The 24,990-nt window shown below is 42.4% G+C and overlaps 1 protein-coding gene and 1 long non-coding RNA gene across 2 annotated transcripts in view; one reads left to right on the forward strand and one right to left on the reverse strand.

Moving 5' to 3' along the window:
- The window catches only part of LOC120374391, a 29,735-nt gene extending 9,650 nt beyond the window's left edge, over nt 1–20,085 (forward strand). Inside the window, exon 3 of the long non-coding RNA XR_005586067.1 lies at nt 19,903–20,085. This is a non-coding gene — a long non-coding RNA (uncharacterized LOC120374391). The remainder of the gene's footprint in view (nt 1–19,902) is intronic.
- RALB (RAS like proto-oncogene B) overlaps nt 1–24,990 on the reverse strand; it is a 115,839-nt gene that overhangs the window by 61,075 nt on the left and 29,774 nt on the right. Inside the window, exons 4-5 of the mRNA XM_039493938.1 lie at nt 17,677–17,971; nt 16,508–16,656 (exon numbers count right to left, since the gene is read on the reverse strand). The gene's annotated coding sequence lies outside the window, so the exon portion shown is untranslated. The remainder of the gene's footprint in view (nt 1–16,507; nt 16,657–17,676; nt 17,972–24,990) is intronic.

Consider the following 24,990-nt stretch of genomic DNA (forward strand, 5'->3'; position numbering starts at 1 on the left):
CTTCTGTATTAGTGAGAGTGCTAGATTTTCAGTCAGTTTTACTTGCAGTAATCTATATTTACACCTCATTCTCATGTGCTGGTATCTTCTGACAATCAAATCGGCATTACTTTTCTGATAAAAAATGAGTGAAAGGGTACCTCTCTTCAAAAGTGGAATGATGACTCAGGAAGGAGAATCTAGAGGTCTTCAACACTAGCTGATAATGCTGAACCCAGCACAGTAGTGACCAAAAATCATTACCAATAAATGTTTGGTGGCACATAGCAAATGTTGGTCTCGGGCTGCTTCCCATTGGAAGCTTAGTGGGGATATGAATAGGGGCAGATATTCCAGGCATGCTGGATGGCTCAGAAGCATGTACATAGTTGAGAATGGGCAAAAGAGGCAGATAGGTAGACCCATATTTTAAAAGATGGATGGATTTTTTCTTACATAAGTGTATTAACTCATCAGGTTACTCCCTTGTAAGTTCAGAAAGGGTCTTTAAATAAAACAAGCCTGAGAGCTTATTGCTGAGTGGAGGCAGCTGTCACTTCCTTCCCCACAAGGTGTGTCCTCACATGCACTTTGGAAACTAAATTTTTGCCAATGTGGCATGAGACATGCAGGCAGATGGCAAATGGAGTAACCATGTCACATCCCTGCAAACCCATCTTTTTCACTTTTCTTTGCAGAGCTTAACCATGTACATCTCCCCAGCTTGATGCAATCCCACCTTTTTAACTTTCTCTTTGCAAAGCCTAAGCAATGTGACCACCTGCTGCTGCAGCTCTCTTTTGATTAGCTTGTGAAGAATGCTTTGCGTGAATCAGCTGGGGATCCTCAGAGTCCTCCAGACAAAAGACTCAGCAATGATTGGGATGGTGGTTTTCTTAAAACTTCTCAGGGGATTTTTTGGGGAGGTTTCAATTCAGCAGGCAATGGATATAAATTCAGTTGAATTTAAAAAAAATGAGTTTGTATTTTATTCATCTTTGGCTGATATTAGCAGAGATGGGCCTGATGTCCAGGTATGATCTTTCCTGTATTGTGGCGGGAAGCAGTGAAGACCCAGTGTTTTGGTTCTGCCCATTACAAAAATAGGGGACCATTTGCAAAATTCAAACTTACTTAAAGTTCAGGGCTGTTCAGATTTGGGAGTATGCCTCACGTTCATCTTTGATATTTAGTTGACATTGAGTTGATATTTACAGTTCTTTCCAGAATGCTTTGTTCAGCGAGACGCCTAGTTCTTACTAACTTCTTCACTATATGGTGTGACAAAGTTCCTCCTCTACCTTGGTGGGTCCTGCGCTTATTTGGCAGATTTGCTCACCTCAGTGATCTTCCCCACAGTCTGGGTCAACTTCTCCTGTGTCTGATCAGGAGTTGGGAGGTTTGGGGGGAACCCGGGCCCGCTCTCTACTCCGGGTTCCAGCCCAGGGCCCTGTGGATTGCAGCTGTCTATAGTGCCTCCTGTAACAGCTGCATGACAGCTACAACTCCCTGGGCTCCTTCCCCATGGCCTCCTCCAAACACCTTCTTTATCCTTCCTCCTGGTGTCTGATAATGCTTGTACTCCTCAATCCTCCAGCAGCACTCCCTCACCCTCTCCCTCTCAGCTCCTTGCGCCTCTTGCTCCCAGCTCCTCACACGCACTTCCTCTCCTCTGGCTCCCCCTTCCCTGACTGGAGTGAGCTCCTTTTTAAACCCAGGTGCCCTGATTAGCCTGCCTTGATTGGCTGCAGGTGTTCTAATCAGCCTGTCTGCCTTAATTGGTTCTAGCAGGTTCCTGATTACTCTAGTGCAGCCCCTGCTCTGGTCACTCAGGGAACAGAAAACTACTCACCCAATGACCAGTATATTTGCCCTCTACCAGACTCCTGTACCCCACTGGCCTGGGTCTGTCGCAATGGATAAATCACGTTCAAGTTTTCCCACTCCGTGCTTTCAAGCATCATCTTGCTGCAGCCTTTGTTTAAAAAAAAAAAGGCCAATACGCTACTTTGCATGAAAGTTAAAAATAAAAGAAGGTAAATATAACATTTTGGAAGAAACAGAAAAACCTTAGGATTTGAAAACTGAAACATGGGGAATTTTTTGGCAATGGAAATAAAAAGTTTGAGCCTCTTGTCTATAGCTGGGACTCTTTTCTGCAGCCTCAAAAATCATCTGTATAAATTAAAATATAAACATCGTTTTATAAATTCTTGAATCTGTGTTGGTCATGCATTCTTATTACAATTCCAGCATGTGTGTCCTGACACAACCTCAGTTATGCTACCGTGTTCTGGTTAAATGAGAATGAGATTTATTTCCTAGCTGTGGGAAACAAACTCTCCTCTACCTCCAGAGCTTTCCAAGTTGATTTAAAGCTGTCTGCATCCTCATGCGATTATTACACATGCAACAAGTTCACTGTACCTCATGATTGAACTGTTGATCCTTGACACAGCTATCACATGGCACAGGTGAACTTCCTTATAATTACTAGGTCTTGTTTCTCTGTAGCAGGTATAAATTAAAAGAAATGTGTCCTGTCAGTTCACAGAAGCTCCAAGTGTAAAAACAAATAGATGCGATTGATATGTTTTTGCCCTTAATTGCTGTACCTACAACCTACCGCATCAGTTTCACCAATTTCTTTCTTCTCCCTCCAGCAGAGAAATCCCCAAGCTGTAGAATAACCTCTTTCCTTCACCTCCTCACCTCACCTCCTCTTGCAAGAGCTGATAGCAAGAAGGCCAAGCCAAGGCAGTTGTAATAAATCTTTGGCTGTAAAGACTTCAGACATAAGCAGGCACCACATGGCCTCATGGGCATCAAGGTCACAAGCTGGGGATGGGGGTGGGCAGGGCAATAGACAGTGCAAGTTTTCTCTCCAAGAGACAGGCCCCTTACCACTTGAGCTAAAAATATGCCTCTACTGGCTGCAGGGGTAATAGTAAGGCTTATTATTTGCAGACCAGCCACTAGAGGGTGAGACACATTTCATGCAGTACAGGGCCATGCAGTGCTTAAAGTGTGGGGTGGGCAGGAGAGAGGGAAGGGGTCACGGACCCAGCAAAAAAACATTTACTGGGAGCCAGGTTGCTAAGGGGCACACTTTAAGCACTGTCTTACTGAAGCTGCTGCTCCCAGATTATGACAGACCCTCACTTTTTTCAGACTGCGTTAAGCACTGGAACCATGCTGCACAGATACACCAACCTGAACATTACAGACCAATTTATATCTGTCCCTTCTTTTCTATCTACATAATCCCACCTCGCCTAGCAAAATTCCAGCAGCCACACTTGCTCTTCCCCTGCAGATTTGGAGGGGTAGCTCCCAGATCACTATCATGCTCTGCAACAGCTGCTTCAGTTAATGTGAAAATGCATTCTCCCAGACCCATGAGGTGCTCCCAGCTGGACAGCAAGACATATGAGGTGGCACCAAACCTCTGGCTACTAGTATGCAATACAGACCAGTCCATCAGGGAAGTGGTTATGGGCTGGGTTCTGGTTCAAACCTAGCCCAGGACAGTAGTGGCTGGAAGTTGTTACCATGTAACAAAAACTACAAATGCAAGTGACACCTTGGCAGTCTCAGCAGAAGCAAAGGATTGAATGGGCTCTGGAAACTGAACAACGCTCTCTGCTCTCAGGTCAGAATTAAAGCATATTGGCATGGCATAGTGGGGGAAGTTTACACTGCTACTGCCTGTTCTGTGGATAAATATAGGCTTTCGGTTTCCAAGCACTGCCAAAACTCAATATACTTCAAATTAACTAACAAAATGCAGCAGCTGTTTAACAGTGGGCAAAAACACTCTACTGTACCTTTCTAGAAAAGGAAGTAAGGACTAACTTCTTCATTTGAGGCATTTTGTGGAGGCAGGACACCATGCAAGTTGGAATTTGCCCAGGACACCCTGGCTAACAACCCTGTACCTGCAAAAAGTACTATGGGATCTCTGATGAACATAAGTGGTCAAAACCTCAGTTTTGCATCTCCTCTGAATAGATGAGCCATTCCCAGGAAAATTAGAATGAAGCATTGCACATCTTTTTGTAACAGCACTGCTTCCATTTTCTGGCAGGTGCTGCCCATGCGCCTACCTCAATGAGGAAGGTACATGCACTTTTTCCACAACTAATGCTAGCCTCGCCTTGCCGATTGATTAGCATGAGTGGCAGGATGCCCACTCTTTCCTCTGGGGTAGCTATGAAGCAACAGGATGCACTCTCTTCCTTCCATGATCTCAGTTTGCTGCCTCCACAACAACCCCTGCCAACCAAATTCCAGTGCAAGTAATTATACACTCTGCCTGCCTGAAAATTTCCCTGCAGTTTCAGGTGGATACAGTAGTCTTACTACTTCCCTCTCATAAGCTGTTCTGTAGTGCTATTAAACAACTGCCATGTTTCATCCCAGCAGCGGATGCATTTCAATTGTGGGAGAAGTGATCACCATATAATTTTACTATGTTGATGATTATGGCACCTAAGCATGCTGGGCACCTATAATAGTTAGTTTGTAAAGTGCGTTGGCACCTTTTGGCTTGGAAGGAGCTATGTTAATGTAAGATATTTTCATCATTTTTATTACTAACATGATATGTGCTTACAATTTTTGGTTTTTTTTTAATCCCAATTGTGATATTTGTACATGTCTGACTCTATAGCTATGAACATTTTCTCCTACTGATTAAGAGAAAATGGAGTCTTCGCCCACCCTTTTACAAACTCTAAACATTGCTATTAGGTGAGAAACATGCATGCTCCTTACGCATGACAATTCTTAGCGCCATACTGCAGGAGGTAGTATAGGGGCAGCGTAGTCTAATAGATTGAACACCAGGCTAGGAGCCTGCAGTATTCATCCTGGTTCTGACAATGACGCACTCTGTGGCCTGACTCAGCATTCAATAACTCAGCTTCCCAATCTGTAAATGAGGATAGCGTTTACCTTTCTATTTCAAAGGGTGTTGTCCTGATTATTTAATATTTGTACAGCACTTCTAAGATATAAAATGCTAAGTATTATTACATTAGGCACATACATGTGGCAGAGAGGGCATTACTGTGCTCGACATTAGCATCTTCTCTATATCGAGACTCACGGTCACGTTCTGCTCTGGATTTACACCTGTATAACCAAGAGCGGAATTTGCCAGCTGTTCCTGTAAGGCTCATTTGCATTAAGATAAGACTGGCCCTACTGGGTCAGACCAAAGGTCCATCTAGCCCAGTATCCTGTCTTCCAACAGTGGCCAGTGCCAGGTGTCCCAGAGGGAATGAACAGAACAGGTCATCATCAAGTGATTCATTTGCTCGTTCCCAGCTTCTGGCAAACAGAGGCTAGGGAAACCATTCCTGCCTATCCTGGCTAATAGCCATTGATGAACCTATCCTCCATTGTAAGGGAGCCTTTTTGTTTCCTGCTTCATTTTTATTGATTTGCATCAAATCATAGACATGCATGGTGCCTAGAGGTGCAGAAAAACACATGGCCCTTCCCTGTGATGATTACAATAAAAAATGAATAAATGCACAGTAAAAAGAACAGCAGATGCCAATGAGCAAGGGAATCCAGCCCAGGGAGTGTGCTTTTCCAAAGACCTGACTGAACATGCATTAGTAACTCATCATCTGTAACTGGACAAAGTTTTTTTTTTTTTTTTTTTTTTTAAGAAGTAGATAACAACGCCTGATGGATAAGCACAGAAGTGCCTTTTAAGGAGGGATTTGAATGAAGACAGAAAGGTGTATTTGTTCAGAAAGACTTCTCCGTAAAGATTTACACCAGATAAAATAACTTACACTCTTTTACACCAAAAGTTACTTCCTGAGGAATGAGAGTATGAGAAATAAAGCAGCTTTTCCTATAGTACATTTTTATTATAATCAAAGAGTGCTTTTAGACACAGCGCCTGGAGTGACATTAGCAAACTCTGGCTGCAGTTTCATGACAGGATTACCTTCAGAAAATCCCCTGCCATTATCAGACACGGCTGTCAAAACCAGAAACATGTTCTTCGTCCAAAGAGGAAAAATGTAGTTAGCTCCCATCCATCTAAGTAAGGAGATGAACTTCATAACTGAGAGCTTTTGTAGCTTTCCACTGTGTGTTAACTGGCTGCCTGCATTGAAACTGAGCCAGTGATGAATCCAGTAATTGTGCTTAAGCAGGAGTTTCAGGTGAAACTCCATCCATCTCAATCAATTAACAAAAGAGTTTCCCTGAAGATAAAATAATTGTTTCAACTTGTATTTCTGTGACTATGTTCAGTTTGGTAATTTATACCTAAATCGTAATAAGATTTACGCTGCTAGTTCAATTAATATTCTTCTCAACAACTCTTAATTTTTGGACTAGCTCAGGATGTGCAGTAATTTATACCTGATCCTGGTCCAAGTGGCATCAATTAGAGCTTTGCCATAAATTTCAATGGGAACAAGCTCTAGCCTTGTTTACCTTCTCTCCCCACTGCTCTGCCTCGATTATCAACAATACACATGGCCCAAACCCATTGAAACTGATGAGATTATTCGTACAAGTAAAAGGTTTGCAGAATCAGTCCATAGTCTGATCCTGCAGACCATGCATATGCAAGATTTCCATTTATTTTCATGGGAGTTATGCACTCATAATTACTGCAGGCGTGTATGGAAAGCAGGTACATGCAAATGACTAAAGAAAGGGAAGGAACATCTGTTGTCCTGAAAGTATGCTGCAGATTTTGTTTTCTCACTGAGTGATACTGAACGGAACAGTAATTTTATTAACTAAAAGTCTAAGGTGGGATTTTCAAAAGCAGTCAGCATTGGCCTAATTACTGTAGATTCAGGGGTCAGATTTAGGCTAATATTTGAAAATCCATTCCTAAATCACTACATAAGGGTTTTGGAATGGATTTTCAAACTTTATGCAATCCTCCCTGAATCATCAGTAATTAGGAAATCCACTGCTTTTGAAAATCCTACCTTAGACTTTGTAATGTTGACCAGTGGGCAGTAATAAAAATGTTATTGGCTCTTGCCCAGAATGGGTTAACACCCATGGTCTACATGATGCTGGAGCTATTGACCTCCAGTAAAAACCAACGGAGATCAGTCAGAACCATCTGAAGATTTGTAATGCAAACTCTTAATCTGGCAATTAAGTTTAATCAGTTATCTTATTCCTCAGTTATCAGAAGAAATCAAATTTGTTATTATGACTCTTTATATGCTAAAACATAGGTCAAGCAGCTAGAGTACAGAACTAGAAGCCAAGAACTGAATTCCAATCTTAGCACTGCTGATTGTTTACACTGTGAGCATGTCTACAATTAAAATGCTACAGCTGCAGTATAGACACTCGCTATGCTGATGGGAGGGGTTCAAGTAGGTAAACCACCTCCCCGAGAAGTTCTTCCGTCGACTTAGCACTGTCTACACCAGGGGTTAGCGCGGCTTAACTACGTCATTCAGGAGTGTAGATTTTTCATGCCCCTGAGTGATGTAGATAGATAGAAGTTGACTTAACTTCTTAGAGTATATCAGGCCTGTCACTTAACCTCTCAGTTTATCCATCTATAGAAAGGGGATAATATTTTTTTACCTAATCCTCAGGGATCTTGTGAGGATTTACAAATTAATGGTTGTAGAGCTCTATGGAGAAATAACTACTTAGTATTATTACTAATAGTAGGCTTGCTACCTTTCTAATTGCTGGTAACCGGACCCCTGAGACCTGCCGCCACCCCACCTCTTTCCCCAAGGCCCTGCCCCATCTCTTTCTTTTGAGACCCCACCCCCATTGCACACGCGCCTCCCCTCATCCATTGCTGGATCATCTCAAGGAGCCTGCCTGCAGATAAGAGGTGGTCTCGGCTGAGCAGGAGCTGGCGCAGCTTAATAAACTGGCACCTCATATTACCCTGCAGTAACCTGACTTTTGGTTCGAGTGCCATTTAGGGTAGCCAGGTCCCCTTTTCGACCAGACTTTCCAGTTGAAAATCGGGCACCTGGCAACCCTAAAGGACACCCACACACAGAAGCCAAAACCCAGACTGTCTCGGTAAAACCCAGACGGGTGGCAACCCTAACTAATAGGCATATCTCCAGGGAACTGCCATGGTTAAACACAAACAAATATATTAACACTACTAATAGTGTTATTGGATGTATAGAATGTGTCTAGGTTTATTGCTATGATGACTGTCTTCCCTTAAACATTCCTTGATACTGCCAGAATGTCTGCTACTTCAGAGATATAGGTTAATTAAACACATCCGCCCATTAAAGCAAGGTGCAAACACTGCTCTGTGGCCCAAAGCTAGTCTTCTAAACTGTCATTGTTGAAACCCAGCCATAGTTGGAAACAGAAGCTAGTCCTCAAGCAAAATAGTTTCTGTTGAAACTCATTTCTGCAACAAACAAAAGGCTTTCCCCCAAGATTAATAGTTTCATCTTGTATTTGTCTAACTGAACCCAGTTTCTGCAAGAAACATTCCTATTGGTATTTGTATGTTGAAAGAGTCAAGATATTTTAAAATTAGCACATGATGATGGAATGCTGGGGAGCAATTGTACCTTGCCTACCTTGCAAACACCATGTTAGATAATTAATATAATTTAAGATAATGAGAATTCATTTTTCAACATCTATGCTGTTTGTTTACTTTGTGCCTTTCACTCAACTTGCACAATGAAAACAGACCAGTCAATTCACTTTAATTTATTCTCTGTTTCTTCTCAATTTCACTTTCTGTTTCTGATGCACTAGCAACACGGTGTTGTATTTGCATTCTTAATTCTGCAGGGAGAGTTCAAGGACCCTTTCTGCAAGCCTTGAATGATAAATACTTTGGCTTACCTTCTCTGAGCAAAGATGTGGCTGTACCTCAGTTTCTTGCTCACTCTCCAACAGGGGAAAAGGGATCGCTTTTATATCCTTTTCCCAGCATGCACTGCTGCCATGTCTACAACGCCCATCACTTCTAGGAACTACTGTCCCCTGAGTGCTTCCCTTCTGTGCTGAAACACTATAACAAGACTGTTCAGGACCTAGTTAAAAACATCATCTAGTAATGGGACGAGCTACATGAATATAGATTACTCGAGTTTTCACTGTACGTTTTAAAAATAAATTTGAGGATTAAAGTGAAGTGACATGATGTCTTAGTCATAGAAGCTTGAAGGTTATCTACTCCCTAACTCTGTTCCCCAAAAGATGAGAATATCCATAAGTTCCTCTGCTTCCAGGACAAAAATATGAGCCCCATCTCTTTGCCAAAGTTTTCTCCACCTAATAATAATAATAAACACCCTTCCTTCTCATTCGGACTGTCCATGGGCAATTTTCTCAAATTCATTATTCAAAGATATTTGCTGAATAGTTTCTGTGAATATATTTCTTAGTCTATAGACTCTTCATGCACAGCTCTTTGTGAATATTCAGTTGTCAACATTCTAGCTGTTCTCATTAGTTTTTAATCAGACATATCGGCCACATATTATTTCCATTTCTGGATTAGATGAGTAACTCAGACCTGGGTTTCTGTCAGAATGCTCACATTTATGATTCCCAAGTTTGCTTTGCACAAATATTCTTAAGTATTTGATTAAAATTTGCAGTTTCCACAAACATTCCTGCTGGTAAACTTGTTTGCTAGATTACTGATAGCAACTGTACATACAGGGAGCATAGTGAATATTAATGGAATTTTTTTTAGTTATTTACTCAGCTTTATTTGCATCTAATCCAAAATCCACTAAAGTCAAAAGGAGTCTTTCCACTGAGTTAAATGGGCTTTGGATCAGGCCATTAAATACCATCTGCCCAGTAATGAGCATTAGACAATAGAGCCCATCATCTCCAAAAGACAGAACCTCTAACCACTGTTAGATGCATATCTCTGTAGTACTGCCTTGTGTACTGTCATCATTTGGCATCAGACCATTTTCTAGATTCTGATTCAACACTGAAGTCTGTGAAAAGACTCCCCTGGACTTTAATGGTAGGTCAATCAGACCCCTGGTGCAGTACATGAACCAATGATTTTCTCACCCACAGGTGAGTGCTGTTGACTGAACCATAATGATGCATGCAGAATATGCTCATTGTTAAAATTTGAAAGGCCAGGTAAAACCATTCAGGAAAAAAAAAAAAAAAAAGACGGGTTAGATATGTTAACTCAAAGGAGGAGACAGAATGGCATTAGCTTTCTGATGTAACTTCCCCTCACCAGAACTGAATGAACCACTTGAATGCTGCTTGGCTTTACCTAACCTCCTATACATGGGATAAAATACACCTCTGCTTCTACATTATATTCATAATATGGTGAGTTCCTTTTGAATTGCCTACATACCATGGAATGCCAAATCTTAAAAGAACATCTCTGAATGCCTCCACCACACAGGATCTGAATTGCATTCAGTGGTGAAGCAGCTAAACCAGGGGTAGGCAACCTATGGCATGCGTGCCGAAGGCGGCACACGAGCTGATTTTCAGTGGCACTCACACTGCCCGGGTCCTGGCAACTGGTCCAGGGGGCTCTGCATTTTAATTTAATTTTAAATAAAGCTTCTTAAACATTTTAAAAACCTTATTTACTTTATATACAACAATAGTTTAGTTATATTATATAGACTTATAGAAAGAGACCTTCTAAAAACGTTAAAATATATTACTGGCACGTGAAACCTTACATTAGCATGAATAAAGGAAGAATCGGCACACCACTTCTGAAAGGTTGCCGACCCCTGAGCTAAACTTTTAGTTTATTTTTCTGATTTACTTACAGTTAGTTTAGCAGGTTGTTTGCAAAGCCTTGCTCTGTATGTGTGATGTTATATACACCATTTTGGGGGGAAGTCAAGAGGTAGTTTGGCTTGTATTGGTGTCCTGTAGGTCAACACAGCTGTTGTTAATAACACCCTTGGTGCCATCTGCCTTGTACTGAATTCCACATCACAGGCACACCTCATGATACTCAGTGCTATGCAGGGCCATTGATTTACACCAGTGTAACTGAAAGCAGAGTCCTATACCTAGTAAGACATGTGCTTGGCACTTAATATTAATTGAGCAACCAAAGGATTCAAATTAGTTCTGATTCAGGCAAGCATGTTTAGTCTAACAGCTTCCACAGTCTCCGGGGCTTGGGAGCATGCCAAGGTGACACTATTCCCTCCCTGCACCCCAACCTAAACATGTTTTGGGCCCATTTATTCTTCCCGCTATTAGACAACAAAGTGAAGTATGCAATCCCTTGTTAGCAGTGTGATAGGAAAGTCTATGGATCACATGAACCCAGACAAATATGCAGAGTATGCTCAGTACATCTATAAAGCTTGTTGTGACTTGCTATAAGCCTGTACCTAGGCGGTATTAATTTAAACCTGTTTTCAAAGATTGTATCTCTTTGTGCACTGTTTTATTCAGAGATGACACAACACAATACAGAATTGCACATCCAAGCAGATACTTCTTAAAGATGCAATTATTCTCACGTGCCTAAGGCTACATTTTCATTTAGAGAGGAGAACAGCCAGCAGCAAGATCTTTTAGGCACCAGGGGGCAATAACATTGTTATGCTCTATTTGTTAAAGTTATGTGCATTATTATGTGTAACTGCTGCGGAGCATGAAAAAGGGTATTGCCATGTTGTCAGTAAAGAGACCAAAATGTGTTTTACGTGTGTCCCTTGTTTTTCAGCAGAGATTTCTTTGAGAATAGTTATCTGGGGATGGTCAGTGCTACTATGAGCAAAATATGGCAAACTGATAAGTAAAAATGACTTAACTGAGCAAACAAAAACAAAACACCAACCAACCATGTTGCTAAAATTTCTCCGTACTTAGGAGAAATTAAAATATAATAATCAAGCATGCAGTTTCAAAACAATTGTTTTCATCGTCTTAGAGATCTATCTTGAGCTATATAGGGGATAAGTGTGGTCTGTTGAGTAGAGCACAGGACAGGGAGATGAGACTGGATTCCAATTGGAGCTCTGGCACTGACTCACTGTGTGATGTTGGGCAAATCTTAATTGTGCCTCAGTTTCCCCATGCCACTCTGTAAAATGGGGGATGGGGAAATGATACTGACCTACCTCACAAGTTCTTTGTGAGACTTAATTAATTAATGTTTGTGACACACATATAGGTTCTTGAATGGAAGGCACTGCAGAAATTATTAAACACAGAGATTAATATGATATTATAGAGTCACACCAGCACGGCATCTGTAAAGGAAAGTCAGCTCTCTCCAATCTATTAGACAATAAAATAGTGCACAACAGGAGAACTAGTCAACAAAGGCTCTCAGAAAAGGCTATTTAAAAGAAACTTGGCAGTCATGGCTAGGCTATAGCAAATAGAGTAAGGATGAATGGTATATTATAAGAAGGTAAAATGAGTTGTCCTTTCTAGTTATTCAGAAACAAGGTGATATCCAATGTAATTGAAAGGCATCAAGTTTAAATCTGGTAATATGAAATTGTTTTTATCAAAATCATAATCTTTGGAACTCAGTCACAAGGTTACTGGCCTAGTGGACAGGGGAGAAGCAGTAGATAGCGAACACATCACTGGACACCGCCAATACCAAACCGAGTAACCGAGACAGCCGACCAGGGAAATAACCCACTTCCTTCCCTGATGGACCGAGGGACGCACCCCACCCATGTACCTATCCGCTCCACCAATACTGACTTGGACTCCTTATTCGTTCCATGCGTGGCGTACCTGAGCCCACTTATCCACTGACACTTTAAAAACCCTTGCACCCCAATCTGGGTCTATGCCAGTCATGTGATATGTATGTATCTTTTCATCCTTGCAAATAATATCTGTAACCCCCCATAACCCAAGCCTGACCCCAGATGTACAGTACCTTCCCTCTCAACCTGTGTATATTTCATTTCAAACATTCACTTTAGTAACATTTTTAAATCTGTTCTTATCTCAATTTAGTAAGGCTTTTGACAGTCTCCACATGACATTTTCATAAACAAACTACGGAAATGCATTCTACATGAATTTACTATAAGGTGGATGCACAGCCGGTTCAAAGACCATACTTAGACAGTTGTTATCAATGGTTTGCTGTTGAAAGGGCGGATCTAGAGGTGTCCCACAAGTGTCAGTCCTGGGTCCGATACTAGTCAATATTTTCATTAATGCCTTGGATAATGGAGTGGAGGGTATGCTTATAAAGTTTACAGATAACACCAAACTGGGAGGGGTTGCAAGCACTTTGGAGGACAGGATTAGACTTCACAAGGCCATGATAAATTAAACAATAGATCTGAATTCAGTAAGATGAAATTCAATAAAGATAAGAGCCAAGTACTTAACTTAGGAAGGAAAAAATCAAATCTACAACTAAAAAATGGGGAATAACTGGCTAGGTAGTAGTGCTGTTGAAAAGCATCTGGGGGTTATAGCGAATCACAAAAATGTGATGCAGTTGCGAAAAAGGCTAAATATTCTGGGGTGTATTATCAGGAGTGTTGTATGTAAGACACGGGAGGAAACTGTCCTGCTCTGCTTAGCACTGGTGAGGCCTCAGCTGAGTAGCGTGTCAAATTCCGGGTGCCCCACTTTAGGAAAGATATGGACAAACTGGAGAGTGTCCAAAGAACAGCAACAAAAATTATAAAAGGTTTAGAAAACCTGACCTATGAGGAAAGGCCAAAAAAAACTGGGCATGGCTACTCTTGAGAAAAGAAGATTGAGGGGGGACTTAAATATGTTAAGGGCTGTTATAAAGACAAGTGTGATCAATTGTTCTCCATGTCCACTGAAGTTAGGACAGGAAGTAATGGGCTTAATCTGCAGCAAGGCAGATTTAGGTTAGTTATTAGGAAAAGCTTTCTAATTATGAGGATAGTTAAATATCGGAATAGGTTACCAAGAAGGTTATGGAATCCCCATCATTGGAGGGTTTGAAGAACAGGTTGGACAAACACCTGTCAGGGATGGTCTAAGTTTACTTGGTCCTGCCTCAGTTTATGGGGCTGGAGATGACTTCTCAAGGTCCCTTCCACTCCTACATTTCTATGATAAAATATCACTGAGATTAAGAGCTTAGTAGGATTCAAAAAAGGGACTGAACATGTATATGGTAATGAGAATATCCACAGTTACATCAGATGAGCTAAAAGGGATATAAATCTTCACACGCCCAGGACACATGTCAGCCATTAACACATGGATATTAGAGAGAAGATTCCTCTATGAACAATTTATTCCATACATTTTCCACTACAGGATTTCTTGCATTTTCCTCTGAAGCATCCGATACAGAATTCTGCACTAGGTGGACCACTGATTTGATCTGGTACAACTACTCCTATATTCCTAAGTCTAGATCCAGCAGCACATAGGAAGACATTAGACAGACAGACATGGAACTGGATGCACCTTGCTCCCACATCTTTACCAGCATGCTTTGTTTCATGCAGATAATTTTTTTTTCCTCCTGGGTTTCTTTCCACTGGTATCCTAGCTGCACTGGAGAAGCAGACCTTTCTGAGTGAAGAACAAGCATGTAAGAGGTATCCCTCCCCTTCTAGATCTGAGTGGAACTATCAAAATGGAGGAGGAGCCAGAGAAATAACCATTTGCAATGGATGAGGGTCCAGCAGTCAGCTGCCTTTAACTTGCAAGACAATTCTAAACCCTTTACCTTCTAAGTCTTCACTGGAAAACTCACAAGACAGATGAGATGACAGTAGACAAAGATGATCCTTTCTATTGGTCTCCTGCTCAGGCACCCCTATAAAACTGCTGATAAAACTGCAGTAAGCAGAGAAAAGGTGGATAAGCAGCATAACAGGAAGGTATTGGCGGCAAGGGCTGCTCCAGGCACCAGCACACCAAGCGCGTGCCTGGGGCGGCGCTCTGCTGGTCGCCGCAAGGGCGGCAGGCAGGTTGCCTTTGACGGCATGCCTGCGGAGGGTCCGCTGGTCCCGCAGCTTCGGTGGACCTCCCGCAGGCATGCCGCCAAATCTGCAGGACTGGGGACCTCCCGCAGGCAAGCCGCCGAAAGCAGCCTGCCTGCCATGCTTGGGGCGGCAAAATACCTAGAGCCGCCCCTGATTGGCGGATGCACTCAGGCACCACATAATGAAAGATGTGCAGCTCCCGCTAAACTCTGATAGGCTAAACTATGCCTATATTGTTAGCAAGTCAAGCCACAATTATTGGTCCCTCCCTTTCATTCACAAAAATACCACCATGCTATCTGTAGGTCCGACTCAAAATGAAGTGCATGCATGTAAACCACAGTCAGAGCATGTTACGGGCTTTGTGTGTGTCTTATAGAAAGTGTAACAATTATTTTTTGTTTTGACAGGAACACTTTGAAATCAGACTGGCATTTACTACTATAACAGCATGTCTTTTGCAAGCAGCTAGGCCGGGGGTTGCTTCATGAACTAGATATGGGGATTGATTTGAGTGTTTTATATGGCAGTTATCAATTTTATACTGAACGTTGATATTTTACATTTTGTGAAGTGTATGAGTGACATAAAATCTAAGGGTCGGATTCTGCCACTCTTATCAAGTAGTACCTTATTCTGCAAGCAGTCCCATTAAAGTCAGAATAAAGTAATACTCAATGTGAGTAAAGAGTGGCAGAATCTGGGGCTATGTTTAAGAGGCTGTTAAAGTGAAATGTGAAATTGGACAGTACCCTTTTAAAATAAATCAGCTTTCTGTGTTAATGAATAACTTAGCTTGTATCTACAGAACCACATTGCAGAAGGCAAGCGGAAGATCTGTCTTCACTATAAAACTCCTTATACTGGAATTGGCTGCACATTGTACTTCTAAGATATTCTAGCATTACACAGACATCTAATACAAGAAGGTCCAGTCCTTGCACCACAAAGAATAGTAAAACTCTTTACATTTAGATCTTCCTTTGCTCTAAATTACAGAGCTAGAAACAGGTATAGATTAATGCAGAAGGAGCAATAACATTTGGTAGTTATGCTAAGGAGTGTCAATGACTCACTCTAGATAAGTTTGCTCAGTCTGTGAGCTTTAGGGATGAACTAAGATTAGCAGAGGAAAATGGCCGTTTGATTCCCTTTATATTAAGTTTACTGCCATCTAGTACGGTGAAGCTCATTTAAGTCAAAGGAGATGCAACAAAAGTAAGAGCTGCTTGTCATACAACATTATTGCAATGTCAAGTTTCCATTCACAGTCACATGTAAACAAAGTAGTAGTTTTTCCCCCATATCTCCGTAGCGAGTGCTACGTTGCCTCATACAATGAATATGCCTCGTTCCTCCCCTGCCACTGGCACCCACCAATGATCTAATTTCTGTACACTAGACAGCCCATCCGCTGCCCCTTTCACTCCAGCTATATCAGGAAACTCAGCTGTTCCTTGTTTGCGTCACTGATGGAAAGTGAAAGTAGGGTGTTGTCCTTTGGGTTTTATTAACTGTCCCAGGGTGCACACACAGGTTTCTTGATACTGCTTTCTGATTTAGAGAAATTGTTGGCTTAATTAGCGGATACTCACTGTGCTCAGAAGGGCTGTTAGTCTTCTAGCTGCTATTTCTTAGACAGCACACATGAAGCAGGCAGTCAGTGGCAAAAGCAGCCCCACACAATCAGCTACAGTGTTCCAGGCCAGTTCACACAGTGACTGCGGCTGGACTCCTCCTAGTACTTCACAGGGCAAGGAGAAAGGGGAAGGGCTCAGGATGTGATGTGATATACACTCGTTCTAAATACCAGGAAACAGAACTGAAATGTCAACTTTTCTGAGCCACGGGATGGACAGTATCTCTGGCCCTCCTCCCACTCTCAATAAAAGTTACATAAACAGACATGACTACTTATAAGACAATATTTAAGTTATCAACAGCCCAGCAACATCATGGACTTGTTGCTAAGGTCTTTGTCCTTTCCTGCTTCCTTTGTTTGTTGCCCTCATTCATCATTTTATGAGGAGTAGGCCCTGATCTTGTGATCAGATCCATGCAGGGAGATCCTTGTACTTGCACAGGGCTCCATTGACTCTGGCAGAGCTCATGCAGGCACAAGAGTCCACTTGCATAGATCCAATAGCAGGACCAGGACCTTATCTTTTAAATTCTTCAGTGAAGAAACCATGGGTACAATTTTCAAAAGTACCTCAGTAACTGGGGAGCCTAAACCCCATTTTCAGAAGTGACTTAGGTACTTGGGTTCCTAAATTTCATTGAAAGTCAATGTGCAAGTTGAGATCCACACTTTGTGCAGATTTGGATCCAGCTCCAGACTTTGTGTCTCAAGACAATCTCTAATTGTAATCCCTTGTAAAAATAATCCAGGCCATGTCTTTATAGTCTGTTTCTCAGATTACCATTTATATTCTTTAAAATAGGAATGAGGAAGTCTTTGGAGCAAAGCAGATGTTCTAAATTAACTGTCTCCCATTTTTCTCCTTCACATTGTCAGGATACCCCTTGTTTACACAATGACATCAAATAGCAGTCAAGAAAAGGCAATATAATTTCATTACACAATCTTCAAGCACATAAAAATGTTTTCCATGCTGTTTGCTGGGGCCAACTATTGCGTCACTGCATTGCACATGCCTTCCAATTCTCCCTCCCAAGTTTACAATTCCCCATTCGCTAGACTTCCTCTTTAGTTGATCTCCTGGCTTCAGCTCATTCAGGATTCACCATCGAGGCTACTCACCAGGACTGGGCCTCCACAGCAAACAACACAGTAACTCCTATTTCCGTACTCTTGTATTGGCCTTCGGTCGCAATCTGTGCTGATTTTTAGAACCTGGCTTATGACTTTCAAGGCATTTCAGTAGCTGGGTCCTTGGGATATTTCAGATTTGTTAGAAAAACCCTCCACTCTGAGCCGTACAGCAGTGTTGCTTTTTCAGTTCCAGTGTTTAAACAAGTCCTTAGTTGCCAGTGTTCTTATTCTGCTTGTGCTCTTTGCCAGTGGAAGTCACAGCCGTTCACTTTCAGGAACGAGTCTATGTTATTTAAGAAGAGAATAAAGAATAATAGTTTACAGCCGAATAGCAGCAGCAGCATCTGGTAAAATGCTTATTTATCAAATGTTAAGATTCCCAAAGAAACCTCCCAAAAGAGCAAACAACCAACAGAATAAATTGAAACACACAAACATTTTGGTTGTAAAGCTTTTATGGTCACATTTTGGGGCTTTTCTAATTAATTCCACTTCAGAATGGATGGTTAAACATCTCCAGTTACTATGGGGGCTTTGAGCAGTGGAGGCTGGTGGCACCTGAAATTGGGCAGACAAATCTGATGAAGTCAGGCCCTCCGTTACTAGGGTGGTGAGTATGGTGTAGGAACCTAGATCAATAGACACACGCATCCCCTCTTGGAGACTATGAAGTTCCCCTCCACAAAAAACATGCACAAAATTTTGTTTCTCTTTCCTCCATCTTGATTTTTAATAGTACGGTGAAACCGCTACAAGAGAACACCCTTATTAAGCAACCTCCTATCTTAAGAAGCTGCCCCAGAGTAGCTCCAAACAAACTGGGCCCATTTCTGTTCTCAGTTACACACTGATTTGTCACCTCTGTGTGTTTGACCTGATTGACCTCAGTATAAACATGATTAGAATAAGGCCTACGATGTAAAGTTCTGCTCCACTTTTATTAAGCTACCTTTGTTATGCTACCAATTCCTGCTTGTCCCTTGCATGGATTCCTTGGGGGCTCTCGTGCTCTTTTCTCTGTCAGAAGGGCCTCCTTCTCCTAAATGTTTGCAATTTTCTTTGATTCTCAAAGGCTCAGTCCCTTGAGCTCTGCCTATCCAGGGCCTTGATCTTAAGAGCTGGACCTTGCCTTAATTTAGGAGCTGAGTTTCATTTAACCTTCTGACTCCTTCATTGTAAAGCGCTGAGGCACCGCATGGATTTGACGTATTGTGTTGTTATTTATATGGCACTACAGGTACGTGAGAAGGTGCTTCCTATGTAGTGATTCAAGAGTGTTTGAGGCCAGTTCATACAAAAAGAGCCTCCCTTTTCTGGATTCAGGGTCTCTTCTCTCATTATCAGACAGTGAACATTGATCTTGATACTCTGGGAAGTGATGGGTCTTAGGTGCTGGAGAAGGCCATGAGAGGGAACCACAGCTGGTGAGAATGGAAGAAAGGAGACTTTAGTGTTGTGAAGGGCAGCAGGAGAGAACAATGGTGAGTAGGAGGTAGAGGGAAATGATCATGGGAGGGAGGAAGTCTCCATGGAGGTGAGAAGGAAGGAGATTCTCAGGAGTTGGGGACAGACAGCGAGTGGCGTCAGGAAATCACCTCGAGGCAACAGGACTATAATTAAAACGGCCACCATGTAAAAATTAGTTATTGCTTAGATACCTGTCACATTCCTAAATAAAATCTCTACAGTTTCTTGACAGTGGCTGGCATATAAATTGATTTACAAAAGTCTGAAGTTCATTCTACTTCCTTAGGTTTCTAGATAATTTCAAGTGCATACTGCATTCTTTGCTCTTAAATTACTGCAAAGAGTTGCGGTGAACTATTGAACAGCTGCTGTGTTCCACCTCAGACGTAGCTGCATTTCAGTACTTGGAGATGCAATTCCTACGTGTTTGTGCGTGCACACACATACACACAGAGGATCTGATTCTCCTTTCATTCCTCTGCAAATCAGGAGTAACTCTATTGAAGTCCTTGGAGTTGAAGCATGCTTTTCAAATATATATTGAGATTGTTATTTTATGACATCATGAGTTACTGCGGTAATTGAAAATTCTAAATATTTAGCTGTGAGCAATGGGAGGTGGTGTTAATTTCCCAACACTGAAACCAACAAACAAAAAAGCATAAATTGGAAAAGTAATCCTCTGCCTTTACTTGCTATTTCTGCACTCCGGAGAATTTAGTGTGACTGTGTTACAATTACTTTCAGGAACCCAGAGGCAACAGAGTCAGCAGAAAAAGTTAAGTGGGATGCAGATGCCGGAAAATAACATCGAGGACTTAGCCTTACGTCCTGCCGTGAGCATATGGTCTCTTGGAGCCAAATGCCAAGAGGTTTAGAGCAGGAGGGGGAAATGCTATGGTTACAGATATTTGAATAATAAATCATACTTAGTGCTATAAACACATTAACTAATTAATCCTCACAATACCCTTGTGAAGTAGGAAAGGACTGTGTCTACTTGACAGATGGAGAAACACAGCTAGAAAGGGCTACATTCATATCACACTCCATGCCAACTTTTGCAGAGTAGTTTCTGATGGAAGAAAGCCTGAAGATGGAGAGAGCACTGAACCTTTCCCTCTACCACCATGGGGAGGGAGAGGAGGTCAGATTTGTTGCAGAACTGGGCCATGCTGGCATTACCTCAGTGAAACCCCCAGGGGATTTTAAAGATGCTCACACCCCGTAGAAATCCCAGTGGAGGGCAGGCAGCAGCTACCCAACCTGTCCCCATCTTTGGGATGAATCTCCTGCTCCACCCTCCAGAACAAGGTGGGAGGTTGGTCCAAGAGGTGTAACTTACACCTTCCTGTGCCAGGTTCAGTGAATCCATTGTAAAAGGTTAAGGCCCCCAATTCTCCACATTGTCCGAGCTGCAATTTATTGCAGGGTGAGTGGGAGCCTCAGAGAGTTGGTTATAGCTACCTGATCCTTGCTGGCCCAGCCCCACTGGAAGTTACAGCAGTGAAAATTAGACTAGCCCCTCTGCTCTAATGGAGCCTAAGCCTGCAGAGAATCAGGTGTAGTGGAGCTCTGCTCCTCCACTCCCCGCTCCCACTCGCGCCCATCCCAGACATGCCCTCAGCCTGCTTCCATGAAATCCCCTCTTTGCCGTTACCACAGGGGTGGGGGAAGCAGTTGGTAAAAGAGTGTCAGGTGTTTTTAGCTCCTAATTCTGTGGTCAGCTTCCATCAATGGATAGTCCCTTTACACAGGGGAAAATTCTCTGGGCCAAATCTGCAGCAGCTTTAAATTCACTTTGTGCTGCCCTAAGTAATCAATCGTCTGGCCCTAGGTAGGCAGGGCCATGCAGAGGCCAAGCCAGGTACAAATTTCAGGAGTTCCTTAGCTCCTAACCCTGTGGTCAGTTATAAGACCAGGTTGCCTTTCCGACCATTAACCGTATGGCCAACATCAACTAACTAACATGGCCACTGCTGCACTGGTTTTGCCAAAAGGCATTCCCCAAGTCTCTTTAGTTGAAATAATTTGATTACCTCACAATTAACGCAAACCCAATCCGACTTCTCCCTGTACTGGTAACTGTGTAGTTTCACTGTTGTTCTGCCAGTCAGAAAGAGGATTTTGTAATTTCTGTGCACAGAGGGTAAAGAAACCGCAAGTGAGAGGCCACAAAAGAAAAGCCCATCTGGAAACTCCTTTCACTGTAATTTCCTTTTAATTTATTTATTTTTGGCACGGTATTGTTGTATCAAATCCATGGACACCTAGGATGTCACTGTACCACACACCGTGGCCCCTCATAACTCATGATGACCGCAATGACTACATAATTTACAGCCTCCTGCTCCAAAAGCACTTTTGCTAAAGGAGAATCTCCACTAACTTCTAACAGTATAGGCGCTATGACATACAGCTGTTCAGTTCTGAATTTATCCAATACTGTTAAAATAGTCCTTTCTCCCAACATGCCTTGCTGAAACCCTAGACCACAATTCTTGTCATGCCCTCAGTGCTGAGAGGGAGGGTAGTTTCAACCCACCATGTATTTTGGGGCACTAGTCTTGAGCCCCAGACAAAGTTAACAGCCGAGGTTCACTCCCAGACAACCAATTACCATCGGAGACCATGCTGATACTGTGCCAGTAGATGAGGTGCACAGAGACTATCTGGGCATTGAGAAGATATTAGCTAGCTCAGGAAAGGAGGCAGCAGAGAAAAACAGAACGTAGGGTGGGCTGCTGTAGTGTTTGGCACACTCAGGGCAATTTAGTGCAAGCGAAGACAACATTCACCAAAAAACCCTCAGTAACTCAACTATCCCATTCCAAAGCACTCACTGATAATAATACTCTGTATGTATATAGTATCTGACTTCAGAGGAGCTTAAAGTGCTGCGCACCAATCAGGAGCTAATGCTCATACGACCCTGTGAGAGGCAGAGCAGGTCTTATTTAATTAAAGCATATATTGTAACCATGATCTTGAATGGGGCAGTGTATTGGCCATACCAATACAAATCTGAAGTAGTTACATCTCGCGGGCCAAGAATGAAGGGCTCTGACCACTCACACTGGTGGAGGATAGAAACAACACCATTGAAGTCAATGGAGTTACTCTGATATTACTGAGAAGAGAATCTGTCCCAAAGACATTAAATAACCAATAATCAAGCCAACCCCTTTATTCCCTGGGGAAAAGACTTTACAGGGATTTCATTCAAAAGGGATCAAACTCTCAGCAAGTAAACAAGCAGGGTCAGGAAACTCCTTGCAGCTGCCAACAGGCAGCCTGACTCCCTTTTCCCTTCCAGCACTCTATCTGCATTCAGCAAGCTTCCTCTTTGCATGCACACCTGACCTCCTTTAGGAAATTTACAGCCAAACCCATCAGCATTTTCCAGGGCCCTGCTATGTAAAATGCTGTGTCTCTGCTTCCATTTCGGAAATTCTTTCCCAGATTAGGAGCCACTTCCTCCCTGCTTTGACATGAATGGATCAGGAAGGAAAAGATCACAGCTTAAAAAAAAACAAAAACAAAAAACCCAGACAAATGCTACCCCCTCAATCACACTGGCTTTTCAGTAACACTGAACAAACTCAGGGCCTGATCCTGCAACTACATGTGTACAGAGGGATCCCTGTGCCTGTATGGAATCAATAGGATTCCACATGGGTGCAGGGGTCTGCTTGAGGGATTCCTGTTATAGAATCAGGGCTTCAGTAGCCTACTACTCTGACCAAAATACTCAGGAGAAGATGATAAGCATTCTTTTGCCCCATTTTCCCCAGACTGTTCCTGGGAGATTGGGTTTGCCGCCACACCTCATAGTACAAACAAGGGATTCTGCCCCTTCAATACTGCTGATCCCCCAGAGCTACAAAGATACCAGGGAACTGAGGACCAAAAAAACGAAGTGATTTGCACAAGGTCACACAAACAGTCTGTGGCAGAGCTAAGAACTGAATCCAGATCGCCTGAGTCCCACTCCAGCGCCATAACCACACAACTATTTAATCTAATTGTAGCCATGCTGTAGTATCTAGGCACCAGCACATGTACCTCTGGTGTATGAACTGCACTGGACAAATGAATCAGTTGCAGGTGTGTTAAAGCTGTAGAGGCACCATATGAAAACAACAAAAAAGAGTGAAATGCATGGCACTGCTGAAGCCTTAAGCACTACAGCAAGAAATTTCCACTTTCCCATTCCTAGAATACCTTGGAAATGTATAAACTCCTGGGATCCACATTTTGTAATTTTCAGTGCAAACTGGAACAACATCTGTAAAATGTGACCAAGGACCATCTGTTTTTTCCATTCCCAAAACACTGAGCTAAACCAGCCTTTTTCCTGCCAGCTCTGGTGCAGAGTTAAAGCAGTTCATCAACAGGTCATTCTGCTCTCTCCGTTTGTCAGCTTCCTATGAAGAAGATGGCAAACAATAATAGTAAGAAGAAGTGGAGTGAAGCTGCTATGTAATGTAAATATATTTCCAAGGGAAACAAAACAGTTAACTATAGGCCAAAGAGTCTGAAAACTCATCTGAGCTGGCTTATTGAGCACTAGGAAGAATACTGATGAGTGCAGGAAGACAGGAGATTTAGAGCCCAATGGTACTTCCTCTTACATCAGCAGGAATAAACAACCTGATTCAAAGCCCACTGAAGTCAATGGAAAGACTCCCATTGGCATCAGTGGGATTGTGGATTTAGCGTTAAATGGTGGGATGGTGGGAGAACTAGCGTAGGGTAGGTGCCAGGGTATTAATCACTGTTTTCTAACCCTTCTCAGAGTAGGTCTAGAAGACACAATGATTGGAGAGCCAGGGGCTGCTGGCACATTGTGTACACTATTGCTCCCAAAAGTGCTACCACCTGGAACTCAACTGATGATAGCAATATTAATTAATATTAATTAATATTAATTAATATTACTGCTAATGGGAAATTGTAGCAGTGGAAAAAGGCCTAGAGTAGAAAAGCCTACAGAGTAAGCATCAGTTCTGGGAATACAAAGCAGGAACCCTGACTCAAAGTCTTCTACTTTAACTTGTAATTCATTTGCCCTCAATTCCCCATCTGTACAATGAGGATACCACCACCTCCTTTACCTGCCTTATCTATTTAGCTTGTAAACTCTTCAGGGCAGTGAATGTCTCTAGCTATGTGTATGTACAGGGCCTAGCACAAAGAGGCCTTAGCTGAAATCAGGATGCTACTGTAAAGAAGTAATAAAAATGAGTTCACTACCAGTTATTCAGGTGGTGGTGGAAACAGTGTAAAGAGCTGTAAGAGCCCCTTGATGAGCTGGAGGAGAGAAGTCCCCTGGCAGAGTCACTGGGTAAGTCAGCTGCAGATTGCCCTATGAGCCTCCCAACCCTGTAAGCCCCAATGTAAGGGGTGGGACTGCAGGAATCTAAGGGGAGTGTTTGGAGCAGGGTCCTAGAATGGCGCAAGCATTGGAAGCTAAGTAAATCCAAGATGCAGAGCTATTCATATGCAGTCCACGCAAATCTCCCAGAGCTGCTCTAAATTATGCAGGGGCCATTCTGATCCCCAAAGCAGCCCAGGATCAGGAGGAAACCGAAGCTGGCTTTAAGGGGCTACAAGTTCTGTGCTTCTATACACATGCAGCACTTACAGACATTAAATAATCAAGCACCATAGAACTCATGAGGTTTGCAAATATTATCAAACCTATACTCATTCTACAAATAGATAAGCAGAGGAACAGAAAAATGGCAGTAAATCAGTGATATCCAGGAACAGAACCCAAATTCTTGGATCAGCACAACAGACTTCTGAGATTTACCATACTTTCTGCTACTG

The sequence above is a fragment of the Mauremys reevesii genome, linkage group 11 (assembly GCF_016161935.1).
Source record: "Mauremys reevesii isolate NIE-2019 linkage group 11, ASM1616193v1, whole genome shotgun sequence".
Lineage (NCBI taxonomy): Eukaryota > Metazoa > Chordata > Testudines > Geoemydidae > Mauremys > Mauremys reevesii.